Genomic DNA, 14,508 nt, shown 5'->3' on the forward strand with positions numbered 1-14,508 from the left:
GCTGTCACTTCTTCACCCTGACCTGTCTTATTTGGCTCAGCAGAACTAAAATATATATCCTGCTGCTTTTACACACACACACACACACACACACACACACACACACACACACACACACACACACACACACACACACACACATAACGGTCAGCGATTCTCTGCGCGATCAACCTCTCACATGTTTAAGCTTGCTGCGGGAAATTTCACTTGTCATGTTTGCATAGTAAGCTAACGATTGATAAGACGATGTCAGAGGAATTGGTGCGCAAATTATCGTCACTCACCAATCAGTACTGTCGCTCTCTATACACAGTTCGCGCGATTGCAAAGTGAAAGCAAAAAACAAGCGCAAATTCAAACGCGATTTCAATATGTCACATATTGACAGTGGCTCACCGATGCCAATGACATAATTACCCAGCTACATTTCCGAAAGAATGCAAAAGCATTGACATATATTTTTCCTTCCTACAATAGCCCGACGGGCAGGGAAGAGAGAGATTTTGGTAGCCCGACTGGAAAAATCGCTAGCCCGACGTCCCGGGGCTAGCGATTTTGCAAGCCCTGCATATGCTGTTTTCTTTGCAAATTTGCATTATAATATTTATTTTCGTTTTTCCTACAGTATATGAAAATTGGTGTATTTCAAAAATAAAACTAAGAAGACACTCAAAATAAATTTCCTGTGGTGGGAAACTAGTTTGTGCAACTTTTTTGTATTTACAGTTTTGAGTGATAAGCCTCTTAAATTTCTCTAACTAGAAATATATGTTAAAAAAACAAAAAACGATTTTCAATTTTTTTGTAGTTTATTGTACTTTTTTGCAATTTATGTAATTACTATGCACTTAATGCATACATATTATTAAAATTTGGGCTATAATGGTTGTATTGATGTATAGCAACTTGAAATGCTCCCAAAAATGGCACTACAGCATGTAAAACTATAATATAAGCTCTGGCGAACTTGGTTCTATGGTAGGTCTTAAAGGGTTAAAAGTGGGATGTGGTTTAATTTAGTTAATTCTGAAAGTTTAGGAGAGACATTAATACCTAAATATTTTATATTTCCAGATTGCAGTGGGAAGGAGAAGAATTATGGAAGGAGCAATTAATCGGAAGAACTGTTGATTTTGACCAGTTAATTGAATAATCGGAGACACTTGAGAAAGAATTTATCAATGCAATTACCCCAGAGATATTGGTTTGTGACTTTTGGAGAAAAAGTAACACATCATCCGCATAAAGGCTGATTTTATGTTCTACATTCTTACATTTGTTACACACCAGCCCAGGGAACCGGCGTGCGACATAAGGAAAATAAAAATAAGGAAAAATGCCCCCACACTCCCTGCTCTCAAGGAGGACGAACCAACAAAAAACCCCTACAGCTACCAAGTAAAAACAGTATCGACAACTATTTACATCTATATTCGACAACTATTTACATCTATATACAACAAACTATTTACAACACGGGGGGAGATCGCAACCATGACAAACTGAAACACAGGGCTTAAATACATAGAGGGAGCAATCAGGGAATGGACAACAGGAGGGAAACACAGCTGGGGCAAATCAGAACTGACGAGACAAGGAAGCGTAAACTGAACACACTCAGATAAGACAGACCTTCAAAGTAAAACAGGAAACACATAACAGTCACGCCTAAAACAAAACACTGACAACATCGAATCGTAACACATTTTATTCCCCTAATTGTTGTAGCCTGTCTAATTGCTGCTGCTAGTGGTTCAATAAAAATTGCAAAGAGTGAAGGGGAGAGTGGGCATCCCTGTCTGGTGCCCCTCAGGAGAGAGAAGCTGGAGGATGTTTGTTTGGTCATTTGTTCTGACACAAGCTGTTGGGGAGTTATATAATATTTTTAACCAGTTTATGAAAGAGGATCCAAAACCAAATTTGTGTGAAGTTGCAAATAGAAATTTCCAGTTAACTCTGTCAAATGCTTTTTCCGCATCTAAAGAAAATATTATGGTTTCAATGTTTTTACTGCATGAGTAGTCTATTAAATTAAGTAATCTACGTGTATTTGTTGATGAGTGCCTACCTTTCATGAAACCAGTCTGGTCAGGATGAATTAAAAGGGGGGTTATTTTCTCTAATCTTTTTGAGAGAGCTTTGCAGATTATTTTAAGGTCTACATTAATAAGGGATATTGGACGATAGCTTGAGGGAAATACAGGGTCTTTGCCTGGTTTTAGTAAGAGACTGGTATTTGCAGAGTTCATATTTGGTGGTAGTCTACCATTTTCTTTGATTTCCTGCAACATCCTGTGAAAAACTGGTGCCAGAATCACCCAGAATTCTTTGTAAAAATCTGTTGGAAAGCCGTCTGGACCTGGAGCCTTATTATTGGGCAAACTTATCAGAGCTTCCTGGAGTTCACCTGGCATCAGTGACGAATCCAGTGCCATTGCTTGGGTGTCTAATCATTTTGGAAGAGTTATGTTGTCGAGAAATTGATCGATTTCATTTTTAGATGGGTTTATTTGTGGTGTATATAAAGTTTCATAGAAAACCCTAAAAAATGTTTATTTTTTTAGGATCATATATTGTATTCCCAGATAAATCTTTAACAGCACATATAGTTGTTTTTTCTTTATTGATTTTTAACTGGTTGGCAAGAAATTGTCCGGATTTGTTATCGTGTTCATAATTTTGCAGGCAAAGTCTTTGTACTAAGATTTTCGTCTTTTTATTAATAATTTCTTTTAATTCTAGTTTTGTTTTGCGTATTTTGTTTAATATTTCTTGATCTTGGTGTGACACATAGGCTTTTTCTAAGAATTTGATGTTTTTTTTTCTAGTTCCTGAATATTTTTGTTTTCTTCTTTCTTCTTATGTGATGAGAAAGAGATTATTTTACCTCTCATCACGGCTTTCCCTGCTTCCCAAAGGACAGATGCTGATGTTCCAGGAATGTCATTAAAGCCTAAATATAGAGTCCATTCTTTTTTAAAGTATTTGATAAACTCTTCGTCTTTGAGCAGTGATGTATTAAATCTCCAGTTTTTACTTGGTGTAGTATTATTCTTCTGTATTAGTGTTAAAGATACAGGAGCATGATCGCTGACAGCTATAGGATGAATCTCAGTGTCTGAAATGTTACTCAGCAGTGAGCTGCTGAACAGAAAATAATCCAGTCGGTTAATCCAGTCGGTTAAGTCGGTGGCGCTGCACCGACTTAACCTTTTTAACCTTAAAAAAGATTGCGCCGGTGCATGTGGCTTGCTGTCTATCACTGCCAGTGTTATGTTTGTTTGTTTTGATTTTATTGACTATTGTAATAAATACCCACTCTCTCTTGGTGTATGATTGCCTAACCCTACTGGATCTCCGACCTTCTGCCAAAGGCTGGGCAAAGTGGAACCAAGCTGGACATAAAACTTTGCCCCCGCTAATATCGGAGATCCCGGCTCACCTGTGCCGTGTTCCAGATCCACCACTCCGGCAAAAGTGCTGACGCCGGGGTCGAAGGGCTGGCTTCCTGGTGAAGCTGAAAGCTTCTTTAAGGTATTCTCTTAAGCCCTTATCCAGAAAACAAGGAGCGGTGCCAAACTTCTGTTTCTCTCGGCGATCGTTGGAACCTGTCTGTACCTGGCTGGTACCTGTCATCTGCCTGGATGGGATGTTCCAGTCCCGCCGGCGTGGTGTGAATCTGCGGAACCTGCGGCCTCTGTGTCGGGCTTCTAGGACGGCTAGCGATGGGGATCCGCCGCTTACCGCCAGGATTGGCCTGGTAAATGCTAGGTCCCTAGCGAACAAAACATTTATCCTGAAGGATTTTTTCACATCCCGAGGACTGGATTTTCTCTGTGTGTGCAAGACGTGGCTGAGCACTGGGGAGTGCAGCCTCTTCTCAGATCTTCAGAAATTCTTTCACGGCAGCACTTTGAGACAGTGATCCACGCCTTTGTTAGCACTCGGCTGGATTACTGTAATGCACTTTATATTGGGGTGAGCGCATCATATATTAGTCATCTACAGAGGGTGCAAAATGCCGCAACTCGTCTTTTAACTGGCACTCGAAAGTTTGAGCACATTTCCCCTGTTTTAGCTTCACGTCACTGGCTGCCCATTTCTGTTAGGATTCATTTTAAAATTCTTTTATTTACTTTTAAAGCTCTCCATGGCCTAGCTCCATCTTATCTCTCTGAGCTGCTACAGCCTTATACACCCACCCGCTCTCTCAGGTCAGCTGATCAGCTGCTCCTGAAGATACCCAGGACTGGGCGTAAACTTAGAGGAGATCGTGCTTTTGCTGTAGCAGCTCCCAAACTGTGGAACGAGCTTCCTTTAGAGATTAGACAGGCCACTTCTTTATCTGTTTTTAAGTCACTCTTGAAAACCCACCTCTTTACCCTGACCTTTGACACCACGTGAGATGTTGGTTTTTATTTTTATTTTAGTTGTTTTTAGGTGATTCGATGCTGTTTTATCTTGTTTTTGTTTTAATATAGGGCTGTTTTAATTTTATATTTTATTTATTTATTTTGCTGCTTTCTGTTATTCTATTGTTTTAACTTATTTTCTGTACAGCACTTTGTTCCTGTGCTGGGTATTTTAAAGTGCTTTATAAATAAAATTGGATTGGATTGGATGGGGCCAGGTAAGCGGCCAGAGACAGCTCCATAAGGAGTGGGTTAGCTAAGCCAGTTTTGTCGGTGCTGTCCAACGTCATATACTGTTTATAGCTGGGTACAGTGATGCAGGTAGACAGAGGTTTGCCACATGATGCACTTAGCTCTCAGACAAAGTTTGGGAACATAGGAAGGCAGTTTTTCGATATTGCGGGGTCCAGTTGGAGGAAAAAGCCTGTGAACTGCGACAGCTTCTGAGCTGGCAGAGGAGAGGGCTAGTCCACCTGCAGCTTCTTAGCTGCACAGTGAATCAGGGGCTGACTGCCGAAGCAGTGGCGGCACATTGGGGCTGTGCACACGTCATCACAGATCATCTGCCTTAAAGGCGTGAATAAAGGTTTCCTCAGCCAGGACACGTGAGGGCATGATATCCCATACCACGTGTGTTGTACCGAGTGTATTGACTGAAAAGGAACTACTTCAGCCTTTGGTTTAAAACTACTGTTAATAGAGGAAATTTGAAGGTTGAGTTTGTTCCACGACTGCATTTCACTCACTGCCTCTGTTTGTATCTCTGTCACTGCAGGACCAACATGGAGCGAGAAGTCAGCACTCTCAGGAGGCCGACAAACCTCACAGAAGAAAGGGGGAGAAAACATACAGTTGTGATGAGTGTGGGAAGGATTTTACCCATGCTGGAAGCTTTAAAAGACACCAAATCATGCACAGTGAAGTTAAACCATACAACTGTGATTTGTGTGGAAAGTCTTTTAACCGTCCTGGAAACTTAAAAACTCACCAACTCATACACAGCGGAGTTAAAGCGTACAGCTGTGACTTGTGTGGAAAGTCTTTTACCCAGTCTGGAAATTTAAAAAAACACCAACTCATGCACAGTGGAGTTAAAGCGCACAGCTGTGACTTGTGTGGAAAGTCTTTTACCCATGCTAGAAGCTTTAAAAGACACCAACTCATCCACAGTGGAGTTAAAGCATACAGCTGTGACTTGTGTGGAAAGTCTTTTACCCATGCTGGAAGCTTTAAAAGACACCAAATCATGCACAGTGAAGTTAAACCATACAACTGTGAGTTGTGTGGAAAGTCTTTTAACCGTCCTGGAAACTTAAAAACTCACCAACTCATACACAGCGGAGTTAAAGCGTACAGCTGTGACTTGTGTGGAAAGTCTTTCACCCAGTCTGGAAATTTAAAAAAACACCAACTCATGCACAGTGGAGTTAAAACGCACAGCTGTGAGTTGTGTGGAAAGTCTTTTACCCAGTCTGGAAATTTAAAAACTCACCAACTCGTCCACAGTGGAGTTAAACCATACAGCTGTGAGTTGTGTGGAAAGTCTTTTAACCGTCCTGGAAACTTAAAAACTCACCAACTCGTCCACAGTGGAGTTAAAGCGTACAGCTGTGAGTTGTGTGAAAAGTCTTTTAACCAGTCTGGAAGTTTAAAAATGCACCAACTCGTCCACAGTGGAGTTAAAGCGTACAGCTGTGACTTGTGTGGAAAGTCTTTTACCCACCCTGCAAGCTTAAAAACACACCAACTCGTCCACAGTGGAGTTAAAGCGTACAGCTGTCACATTTGTGGAAAAACTTTCCGCTGGCTAGTCAGCCGAAACATTCACCTACGCATTCACACCAAAAATGATGTTTACTGCTGTGATCAGTGTGGTAAAGCTTTTGTGACATACAAAAACTTACAGCAGCACACGTTTACCCACACTGAGGAGAGACCTTATAAATGTGACCTGTGTGAGAAGACTTTTAAATCTCCACATTACCTCAAATCACACCAAAAGATTCACAGCAGAAAGAAACTCTAAAAGTGCAGTTACTGTGAGGTATGTATTTTTCTTTTAACAGTTTTACAATTTTATATGAATGAAGTTAAATTTCAAAGCTTAAAAGTTTTAAAAGCTCCTCCCCTTTCTCTCTATCTAACATTCACACTCCAATGGATGCATCGGAGAGCAGGTTGGAGTCAGTATCTTGTGGGATGCAGAGTAGAACATCCAGGGGTTTAATCACCAGTCTTCCCATTAAGTAGATTACCTAGAAATGAAGACTTAATGTTGCCCAGTAAGTTGAGTGTTATAATGTAAACAGTAAGATATAATTGGACACTGGCACAGATACTCCTTATTTCAGGCGCCATTAAAAATAAAAATGTTGAAAGAATTCCCTGACTTACACTGTCTTTGTGTCTTTGTTTAGAAGCAGAGCGACACAGATGGATCCAGTTCTCAACCCTGTCGTCACTGTGGTAGTGGGAAAGAGTTTCTCTGTGACTTTTGTGAAAAAACTTTCAATCATCAAGAGAACCTAAACAACATCAACTCAGACACACTGGAGACAAAACGAACTACTGCAAAGAATGTGGGAGAGGCTTCCCTAAACCAAGTGAATTAAACCAAAATTAACTCTGTCACATGGGGTCAAAAACCATCTCTCATTCACCACTGCGGATCATCTTAAAGTGCATGGAAGAGTCCACACAGGAGAGAAACCATACAAATGCAGAAACTGTGAGAAAAGTGTCTCGCTGTCAGGAAGTCGTAACAAACATGAACGTACATACATGGAGGGGAAACTACAGCTGTGACCAGTGTGACAAATCAAAACATTTCACACCCATTGATTTTGAAAACCTTCAATATGAACTAAAGCCATCAACAGGATGTGAAACGACCACTGATGTGACTTTATATCCAAGAAAAAGATAAAAACTCAAGCTGATCTGGGTCTGGGCTGTACTTTGGTGTTTTACCACCTTAAACAGCTTGATCTTTTTGTGGTTTCATTGACTCAGTTATGTCAGATTTCCTCTCTGTCCTGGTCTGGATGCTCATCTGTAAAGAAGTAAAACTCGGATGGTTCAGTGGTCTCTAGCAGCTGATTAGTGATCCAGCACTTCTGTGTATCATGCAGTTGTGCTTCTTTTCCTCTTGTGTCGACTCAGCTCAGTTACTCGGTTAGAGGGTTCCACATATACAAGAATCCTTCCTGGAATCGGTTTTTTGGTATGAGGTGTTCTTGGGAAGACGTCACACCACCACCACTGTGTCAGGCTGTTCCTGTGATCTTCTTTTAATGCCACGTGTAACGGGACTGTAACGGACTGTAACGTGTAACGGGAATCTCTCGAAAAACTACAGCTCCAACAAACATCATCCAGATGTTTGTTGGTAGATGTGAGATGAGCCTTTCTGTTGTTGAATCTCTCCCCCCATTGAATCTCTTATTGCTGAATCATGACCTCTGACCTTATCGAAGCTGAGTAAGGCCTGCAGGTCTTTAGATGATGATCTGGGTTCTTCAGTGACCTCCTGGATTAGTCATCGATGCACTCTTGCAGTATTTCTAGTCAGCCAGTTGCTCCTGGGAGGCTTGAGTACTCTTCCATTTTTCCTGTAGTGTGGATAATGGCTCGTAGTTCACTTGAGTCCCAAAGCCTTAGACATGACTCTGTAACCTTTTCATACTGATGTCAGTGACTTTGTTTCTCTGCTGTTTCTTTTGATCGTAGCATGATGTGCTGCTGTGTGAGGTCTTTCAGCCGGCTTCCATACATGGTCAGGTTGTTTTTCATACCTTTTTACCCTTAACAAATGAAACCATTTACAGACTATTTTCCACTGACCCAGGTAACCTTTGTCATATTTCTTTCCTTTTTGATCATCTGAAACATTCAAATGTTGAGTCCTTCAGGTGTAACCTTGACTATTTTCCCAGTTGCAGCTTAAGCTAGGCTTAATCCTTCCTTTTTAGACTACTGCTTAGCCACAACCAGCTGTGACAATGTTTATGGCTGGTTTGGTTAAAGCGCCAGTTTAGTAAATAGGAGAGGGCTCTCAATCCCAGCAGTGCATAAAAACGTGAGTTCTCTGTCATTGCTCACTTTCTGTAAGAATGTCATGGCCCTGGGTCTTTTGACCCAGCGTTTTGTGTTTTCTATTATTGTGATGTATTTTGGTTCTGGTTTTCTCTTTCTTTGGGTTTTGGTTCTGTTCTTCCCCAGTTTAGTATTTAGGCTTTCCTGCCTGTGTATTCCTGTGTCAAGTCCGGGTTTCTTAGTCTGTGTCTTTGCATGTGTGAGTTCTTGTTTTATTTTGTAGGTCTGTGTCTCTCGTCAGTGTTTCTAGTTTCACTCCCCTTGTCCCGTTATGTCCAATTACTCCCAGCCGTGCCTCCGTCTGTTTCAGGTCTGTTTTTGTTTAGCTTTTCCCAGTTTAGGTTACTCCCTGGGGTCCGTTCTTCGTACCTCGCCTTTGTAAGTTAGCTGGATTTGATTGTTGGCGATTTCGCGTGATCTTGGATCGTTCGGTTCTCCGAAGCTCATCCGGGACTTCCTGTCATAGCAACAGATCCGTAAGCGTAAACCTGCTCGGGAGCAGGTTTACTTTATGTAAACAGGATTAGATCGCGGCCACTCAGGTATGTCCACTTCATTTATATGAAAGCAACAGCGATATTTTACCACTGTTTCACCATAAATAAATATTATCAATGTAACTAAAGATAATGCAGTACTTGATCCTTTTATTGATTCCATACAGATACATACAGGTCATTTCCTTAAAAAAAAAAAGGGAAATGTACTATTAATCATTCTATTTCATGTATTTGATTATTTCAGATGTAATTCATATTTTAGAGTTGTAATTGTAAATTACTTCGTGTAATCAAGATGAGAGACCACGGCTATAAAAGCGAAGGTGGATTTGGGAAGTCTGTCGCAGCCATGTCCTGTCCGTTTACACGAGCCACCCATTGCGGAAGGTGCAAGATTGATAAGGAGAGTTCTCAGAATTCAGCGTATATTGCGGGATAGACAGGATCCTTTAGCTCAGCGCGACAGTGTGCTCATAGAGAGATATCGATATTCCCGTGAGGGTATTATTTACCTAACCAACTTGTTGACGAGGGGGTGCAGGACCACCACCTGTCTTTTTGTGCGCTGCCCTTTTCTTGGTTGCTGTTATGAACAAACAGATTATTTCAGGGTCTCTTGTCAAGAGACTAAAAGCAATATAAGTGATAAATATTACCATTCTGTAGAATATTCTTATATTTCACTTTTACTTGTTCCCATGTTCTAGTGCAGGGGTGTCAAACTCAAATACACAGTGGGCCAAAATTCAAAACTGGAACAAATTCGTGGGCTAACGTTAATATTTATTGAAAAAAAAATCTTCCTCTAGATATAAGAATGAATCTTTTCTTAAGGACTCAAACAAGTTTTGCTGAAAAACTGAATATGGAACAAGCAAAGCTTAATACTAAACAATATATATATTAGCTGTATAATACCAGTAGGCCAGCTCTAATAGTAATTTGGTATGGCTTCACTATGGCAGCCTGGCTTCTGTCAGCCTGCCGCAGGGCAGCTGTGGCTACAACTGTAGCTTGCCTCCACCAGTGTGTGAATGTGAGAGTGAATGAATAGTGGCATTGTAAAGCGCTTTGGGTGCCTTGAAAAGCGCTATATAAATCCAATTTATTATTAATATTATTAAATTACTTACGAGTTTAATTTGTCAGCAACTTTCTGCCAGCCCTCTCTCCTTGCTTTTGCAGCCTTTGCAGTGTTCCCTTGCGTTTTAATTAAACTCTGAAACTCCTGAAATCCCTCAATCAAGAGTTCTTGCTCTGCTGCCGAAAAATACCGAGCGCGCTCCTTCGACATTTTCGCCGACCAATCAAAGGGTTGCAGATCAATGTTTCTACTATCGATGCGTAGCCCCTTTTAAGCCACCCAGTGATCTCACGTTACTTCATCCAGCTATACTAATCGTCAACAACAGGTGTGTTCGGAGAACCGGAATAGCGAGCTCAAAGTTAGCGCAATGATTTGATCTTGGATGTGTCATTTGATCTTGGATGTAGTAAGCGAGGTACGAAGAACGGACCCCTGTTCTGTTTTTTGCCACCCTCGCCTTTGTTTGTTATCTCACTGTCAATAAAGCTTCCTCACCTCAGTTGTGCTGCATCCTGGGTCCTTTAATAACTTACACCTGGCTCGCGTCGCGAACCGTGACAAAGAAAGCATGTTATCCTCAGGCAGAGCTGCAGACGATCAAGAATCCATAACTACTGGATGGTGGACATTTCTCTAAGCAGACAGTCAGTTCTTGGGATGCCAGCTGGATGTAGTTTCACAACCTTTAACTTAATCTCTGTGTGTTTTTGACATCTTATGCTCTGGTTTAACTTTTAAACAACCTGATTAATGAAAGCACATCAAATAACTCCTGTTTGTCATCAGCGGTGGCTTTAGGATCATCCTCACCTGCTCATGGTTGCAGTTGTTTATCGGTTGAATTGGCATTTATTTTATAGTGTGATAAGATGTTAATAAGCGTATAAAGCTGTAAAGCGTCTTGAGTGACTTAAATCGCCTTTCTTCCTCAGTGTGATGCTCAATGTGAACTGCAGGTCGTCTTGATGATGTCTATATGCCTTAACGCATTGAGTTTCTTCAATATCATTGGTTAATTAGATATTTAGATTGATAAGCAGCCGAAATTGTGGAGCTACTAAAGTGACCAGTGAGTATACAGTCTGGTTATCATCATGTTTAACTTTGTTCACATGCACTGATGAATGAACAGCTGATGGCTGTAGCATAACACCCACTGTAGAAAACGGTATTTGTTATCAGGAAACATTAAATGCTGAGTGTAAATGCGGCATCAAGGGCATCGACAAAAAAAAAAAAATGCTCGTATTGGGAATGGCACAGGCACCGATCGGTTTTCTATCGCCCATTTGCTGGGAGTAAGGGCGCCCTCCGTTTGCGAGGTGCGCCTGCTGCTTGCGGCACAGGGAGGAGAGGGCGGGGCGGCGGGGGATTCTCTGAACGGCTGTAGCAGCATCTAATAACCAACTCGCAAAATAAAACAAAATAAAAACAAAACAACAAACACGAAAACACCAGACATCATGATGCAGACTTATAATTTGCACCGATGTTTTTTCGGAATTCTATACATGAAAAGTGAGCGCGAGAGCCCTCGGTGCGCCTGCTCGCTGCTGAAGTCAAAGTAAACTTTACTGTCATCTCCGCTACAGTCCAGCATATAGAGAGACGAGTCGACGAGGCTCCAGTTACAGCAGTGCAAGTAAACAAACAATATATATAAGAAGAGTAAGAAAATAAATATACACTTTAGGACCGGGATAAAGGGATCAATAACAATTTATAATTTACAGTTTGATGATTTAATGTCTCACACACAACCCGTCGAAAGGGGAGGGGGACGTGCTGCTTCCAAATACAGCACATTGCATTCATAATGATGTAAATCCAAGCCCATTATGGATTCATGATTTGAATCCTGGGTTGTGTGAAATCCCAGAAATAAACCTTAGACAAAGTGAATCTGTGAACTAAGGTGTAGGTCTACTAGGTTATGTTGTGGTGATCGTCGAGTTGGTGGATTTGTGTTCATTCTGGAGTGCAAAATTAAAACCAATGTAAGATGGACAAGAAAAGTTCAAAGCCATCAGGTGCTCAGTTTAGAAAAAAGAGAAAAGAAGAGGAGGAGAAACGAGCAAAAGATACAGGTAAGCAGATGTGTCATTGGATAATGGCAGGTCATCCTGAAACGATCAGAGTCAGAATCAGAATACTTTATTAATCCCTAAGGAAATTATGTGGGTTACAGTTGCTCCAAGAAGAAATGGTAAAAATAGCAACAGTAACACACTAAACTGCAAACAATACATTATGTTACAGATTTTAATATTAATTAGTCATTGTCAATTGTTGACTTGTCCTGTTCTCATTGTATGACGAATTATGATGGCTGTTTGGTAGCCGTTTGCATACAATGCATACTGTTGGGTCTAAAGTCAGACGTTTGTGTATTGTATGTACGGTCGGCAAGGTCTGTCATCTAGAATAGTAAGAAAGTGTCACAGTTTGTGTTGACAGACCGTGGGGATGTGGAGAAGGAGGACCCAAAATGCAGGACTCTTCAGATGAAGCAGTGTCTTTATTTACAGTGTTGCAAATATGAACCACAATGAATCCCTGTGCTGCCCACACTCCTGTGCTGTGTTCGCTCTCACTGTCTGTGCTCTAAAACTCTGTTTTCTAGTTTCCATGCACCCGTGCTTGCTGCCCTCTCGTCTCCACACTCCTGCAGGAAGCACACAGCCGTAAATACTTCACACTATGGCAAACTCACACTAACTGACATCTAACTGGGAAACTGACAGGAAGTCTCACGCAACGATCCAGCATCGGAGAGAACTCAGCCACACTCCTAAGTAGCTCTCCTGATGAAGCTTGACCAGCTGCACACACCTACACCCACAAACAAGAAAAACAAAGAAAAAACCAGGGACAGCAACACCAAATATACACATGTCCATAAACTATTCAAGAACCCCGGGTACCCAGACACAGGGTTCTTGATAAAAAGTAAAGTGTATTTATTAAGCGCTTTTCATAGACAGGCGGTCACAAAGCGCTGCACAGGATTCTTATCATTCTTATTTTCTGGTTTGTTTGTTTCTTCCCCTTCTCATCCAGTCTGTCTCTGTGTGCTGTGATTAGTGTCCTCGTGTTTGTTTACCTCCTACCTCCTCAGTCATGTCTTTGTATCTGTCTTGTGTCCAAATCTTTTTAAAGTGATGCTACATCAATGTGCTCACAGACATTTACCTTACACTATGTTCGAGTTACAGTGCATCATCTGTGAAATATAACGGAGATTACAACCTTCAGCCTTCAGTGAGCTTATGGTGAGCCTACAACGTTATTCGTTAACAACAAAGCAAACGAAGCATGGCTTGACAAGTCTAGAAGATAGTTCAAGTTAAATGATTAATTCTAATCTATGTCTCAAAACCATGCAAACCAATGAGTAGTGGAAGAGGTGTAGCTAATGAAGTGGCCAGTCTGAGGGATCTCCCTCCTCCTCACTGAGTTTCTTTTGCTGCTCTCCTTCGTGTCTTTATAAACTGGTGGTGTTGCCACAGTATTCCTACACGCATTACTGTTTTTATTTACCGATGTGCAATATCTGCACATGCTGCTCCTCTTTCTCACTGTCTGCAGCCCAAATGTGTTTTCTCAGGGCATCTGAGTCACGTGATCGCACAGTAACGAATCAAAGCAAATCAGGAAGAAGGGGGCGGAGCAAAGTGTGTGTGCAGGACAGGAGTCGCGCAAAGAGAGCTGCTTTTGCATGAAACGGGAGTAAAGTAGTGAACTTAGAGGACAGACACAAACTAAAGTATCGATCATATACCACTACCAACGTCCTGATCGATATCTGCATCGATCTGCCCACCCTTGTCTCCTGGATCGTAGCTGAGATCAGCGTGAACCACGTGGGTCTCTGCTCCCTGATCTGTTTCCTGTGTTTGGAAAGAGTTGCAGCTTCATCGCGGAGTTTCTCTCGGTTTGTGGGCTCATCTAAAGGTAAGCACCGAGCTAACTTTACTGTGAGTTCAGTTCATGTTGAGTTTAGCTCCTGAATGAGGTCTTCTGCTGCTCTCCTCGGTGTCTGTTCTCAGTTTATTGTGAACACGTTGAGAGAAGAGTGAGAGAGTGTTTGGAGAAAAACACCTGCTAATCATTAGCTCAGCATGCTGGGAGAAGTTGGAGCAGAAAAGTCTTTTCATTGTCCCTGCAGCTGTTTTTCTGCCTGCACCAAACCTCTACAGCCTCATTTCTATTTAAGTGATAACAGGAAGGTGTGTGTGTCCATGCTGCCCAGTCTCTTTTACTGTGTTTAAATTGCAGCTGCTAGAACACGGCTGTTCAACATCTATTCAGTCAGTCACGTTTATTTCACATCTACAGACACGCATTTAGAATAGACTTTATTGTCATTGTACAGAGTACAACGAAATTGGAGTGCCACTCCCTTGGTGCAAGT

General features: G+C 41.5%; 1 protein-coding gene and 3 long non-coding RNA genes across 4 annotated transcripts in view; all 4 read left to right on the forward strand.

Moving 5' to 3' along the window:
• LOC120717320 overlaps positions 1 to 1,873 on the forward strand; it is a 14,563-nt gene extending 12,690 nt beyond the window's left edge. Inside the window, exon 3 of the long non-coding RNA XR_005692179.1 lies at positions 1,862 to 1,873. This is a non-coding gene — a long non-coding RNA (uncharacterized LOC120717320). The remainder of the gene's footprint in view (positions 1 to 1,861) is intronic.
• Positions 1 to 5,517, forward strand: part of LOC120717299 — a 39,690-nt gene extending 34,173 nt beyond the window's left edge. Inside the window, exon 3 of the long non-coding RNA XR_005692156.1 lies at positions 5,188 to 5,517. This is a non-coding gene — a long non-coding RNA (uncharacterized LOC120717299). The remainder of the gene's footprint in view (positions 1 to 5,187) is intronic.
• Positions 5,518 to 6,340: 823 nt separating this feature from the next.
• Positions 6,341 to 8,038, forward strand: LOC120717311. The gene is made up of 2 exons (XR_005692170.1): positions 6,341 to 6,456; positions 6,833 to 8,038. It is a non-coding gene; the product is annotated as an uncharacterized LOC120717311 (long non-coding RNA).
• Positions 8,039 to 14,002: 5,964 nt separating this feature from the next.
• Positions 14,003 to 14,508, forward strand: part of LOC120717276 (zinc finger protein 99-like) — a 30,024-nt gene continuing 29,518 nt past the window's right edge. Inside the window, exon 1 of the mRNA XM_040005210.1 lies at positions 14,003 to 14,048. The gene's annotated coding sequence lies outside the window, so the exon portion shown is untranslated. The remainder of the gene's footprint in view (positions 14,049 to 14,508) is intronic.

This window comes from Simochromis diagramma, unplaced genomic scaffold (assembly GCF_900408965.1).
Source record: "Simochromis diagramma unplaced genomic scaffold, fSimDia1.1 OVJJ01000097.1, whole genome shotgun sequence".
NCBI classification, from domain to species: domain Eukaryota; kingdom Metazoa; phylum Chordata; class Actinopteri; order Cichliformes; family Cichlidae; genus Simochromis; species Simochromis diagramma.